The following is a 3,413-nucleotide window of genomic DNA, read 5'->3' as shown; positions in this document are numbered from 1 at the left end:
ACTCACTGGTCAACGTTATTATGACTCTGCACTCCGTCGCCTTGTGCGGCTTTTCAGGGGTGAGTTCGGCTCTGATATCATTTTTATAGACGACAAGTGCGACCGAATCGAAGAGCGCAGATGGACGAGCTATTAGAACGAGAGGGTGTTTGGCAATAGGATGAGTCTGCTCGTTCGCCTGACTTAAAATCTCATCGAGTACGTGTGGGTGCTTGCAACTCGTCCACATGCATCAACGACCATCCAACAGTTGTCAGCGGGGCTAGTTGCGGAACACAACGTCCTACCGCAAGAACTCCCTACCTACCAACTTTGTGGCTAGTGTAGGAGCACATTCCAAGCCATGGATTTCCACACCACACACCACACTAAGGACCATGTGCCGACTTTAGAAATGTCCGGGGAACATCATAAATCACGGTGTAATTCTTATTTTTGAACAGAGCTGTCATTTCTGTTCCTCTCATATCGTATTTCTTTCACTTACCTTCTTCACGATACTGGAGCAGTTCAGCCTCCGTATATTCCAAGTTTTATCGAGCGCCTTTACCTAGAAGTGACTCATCATTCGAAAGTCACTCTCGTCCTGATGTTCTGCACATCATTCACCGGGGATATCGCAGTTTTCCACAGCTGAGTCTGTTGATCCGTGCCGGCCGGGGTGGCTTAGCGGTTCTAGGTGCTACAGTCTGGAACCGCGAGGTCGCTACAGTCGCAGATTCGAATCCTGCCTCGGGCATGGATGTGTGTGATGTCCTTAGGTTAGTTAAGTTTAAGTAGTTCTAAGTTCTAGGGGACTGATGACCTCAGAAGTTAAGTACCATAGTGCTCAGAGCCATTTGAACCATTTTGATGATCCGTCGCCTTCTGTTTCAGCAGCGTATGTCATTGCAAACTCTTTGTCCGAATCTATGCCGACTCACTTTATTATGTTTTAAGTTCCTTCTCCGTCAAAATATCTCTCCTGCAGTAGACATCGTAAGTATGCCTATTCGAGCTGGACGTAACCTAATGCTCGTACCAGTTATGGACGTACTGCCGCGATACAGGGGTTCCACGAACTTTGGCACTACTTAAGCCTGTGTGCATTACGGAAACTAAGAGGTTAATTGGAGTTTAATCTGAAACTAATAGTGGCAATAACGATAAGTTTGTAAGTAGGCTGTTTATGTTTTCTCTATGTAAGTAGGCTGTTTAGGTTTTTTATTGGTAACGACACCTCTGTATGAAAATCACTGGCTGTGCTGTGTGCAGTCTGTGGCTGCTTTGCATTGTTGTAATACTCGCCATTGTAGTGTTAGGCAGCTGGCTGTGAACAGCGCGTAGCGTTGCGCAGTTGGAGGTGAGCCGCCAGCAGTGGTGGATGTGGGGAGAGAGATGGCGGAGATTTGTAATTTGTCATGAACTGCTATATTTATATATGATGATATCAAGGTAAATACATTGTTTGTTCTCTATTAATATCTTTCATTTGCTAACTATCCCTATCAGTAGTTAGTGCCTTCCATAGTTTGAATCTTTTAGTTAGCTGGCAGTAGTGGCGCTCGCTGTATTGCAGTAGCTTGAGCAGCGAAGATTTTTATGAGGTAAGTGATTTGTGAAAGGTATAGTTTAATGTTAGTCAGGGCCATTCTTTTGTAGGGAATTTTGAAAGTCAGATTGCGTTGCGCTAACAAAATATTGTGTGTCAGGTTAAGCACAGTCTTGTATAAATTGTTCAAAGGGGACGTTTCAAGTTGTTGAGCCGTGGCGGGACCGGCACCAATAGTATCTCTGACATGAGTACGATCGGTTTCCTAGCTCAGAGGTTTGTGTTGGGGCTTGGGCCACCTCGGGATATAAGCCAGTGACGACCGCGAGTGATGAAACAACGCTTTGAGAACGGAAGGCGACGGTGCGCGAGTCGGCTATTGGCTGGCGGGCAGAAGCGAAGACGGCGTACCCGAAGCCGGGCGGCGGTTATCCCATGGTTATACTGGAGGCAAACTCGTGAGCTGTGGACGTACCCGCTTCCTTGGAGGGACACGCTGTTGAGGTCTTACGAAGTGGCCCATCGGGACCATCCGACCGCTGTGTAATCCTCAGCTGAGGATGCGGATAGGAGAGGCGTGTGGTCAGCACACCGCTCTCCCGGTCGTTATGATGGTTTTCTTTGACCGGAGCCTCTACTATTCGGTCGAGTAGCTCCTCAATAGGTATCACGAGGCTGAGTGCACCCCGAAAAATGGCAACAGCACACGGCGGCCCGGATGGTCACCCATCCAAGTGCCGGCCACGCCAGACAGCGCTTAACATCGGTGATCTGACGGGAACTAGTGTATCCACTGCGGTAAGGCCGTTGCCAAGTGATGGTCTGACATCTTCGCAAAATCCCCCCCAGCATCAAGCCACCCAGTTAAGTACACTAATTACTAAGAGCGCTCAGTTAACTGTGATTGTGACCGCTCTTGGTATATTAAGACGCTGCCGGACGCGATAACGCGATAACGATAAAGAGCATAGGTAGTCCCAGTCTTCAAGAAGGGTCGTCGAGCAGATGCGCAAAACTATAGACCTATATCTCTGACGTCGATCTGTTGTAGAATTTTAGAACATGTTTTTTGCTCGAGTATCATGTCGTTTTTGGAAACCCAGAATCTACTATGTAGGAATCAACATGGATTTCGGAAACAGCGATCGTGTGAGACCCAACTCGCTTTATTTGTTCATGAGACCCAGAAAATATTAGATACAGGCTCCCAGGTAGATGCTATTTTTCTTGACTCCCGGAAGGCGTTCGATACAGTTCCGCACTGTCGACTGATAAACAAAGTAAGAGCCTACGGAATATCAGACCAGCTGTGTGGCTGGATTGAAGGGCTTTTAGCAAACAGAACACAGCATGTTGTTATCAATGGAGAGACGTCTACAGACGTTAAAGTAACCTCTGGCGTGCCACAGGGGAATGTTATGGGACCATTGCTTTTCACAATATATATAAATGACCTAGTAGATAGTGTCGGAAGTCCCATGCGGCTTTTCGCGGATGATGCTGTAGTATACAGAGAAGTTGAACCATTAGAAAATTGTAGCGAAATGCAGGAAGATCTGCAGCGGATAGGCACTTGGTGCAGGGAGTGGCAGCTGACCCTTAACGTAGACAAATGTAATGTATTGCGAATACATAGAAAGAAGGATCCTTTATTGTATGATTATATGATAGCGGAACGAACACTGGTAGCAGTTACTTCTGTAAAATATCTGGGAGTATGCGTACGGAACGATTTGAAGTGGAATGATCATATAAAATTAATTGTTGGTAAGGCGGGTACCAGGTTGAGATTCATTGGGAGAGTCCTTAGAAAATGTAGTCCATCAACAAAGGAGTAGGCTTACAAAACACTCGTTCGACCTATACTTGAGTATTGCTCATC

General features: G+C 46.6%; 1 pseudogene; it reads right to left on the bottom strand.

Annotated features, from left to right (window-relative positions):
• Positions 1-2,225: 2,225 nt before the first annotated feature.
• On the bottom strand, positions 2,226-2,343 carry LOC126482999 (5S ribosomal RNA; annotated as a pseudogene).
• Positions 2,344-3,413: the final 1,070 nt, after the last annotated feature.

The sequence above is a fragment of the Schistocerca serialis genome, chromosome 5 (genome assembly GCF_023864345.2).
Source record: "Schistocerca serialis cubense isolate TAMUIC-IGC-003099 chromosome 5, iqSchSeri2.2, whole genome shotgun sequence".
NCBI classification, from domain to species: Eukaryota; Metazoa; Arthropoda; class Insecta; order Orthoptera; family Acrididae; genus Schistocerca; species Schistocerca serialis.
Note: the sequence above shows the minus strand (reverse complement) of the source record. Positions and strands in the feature narration are given on the sequence as shown.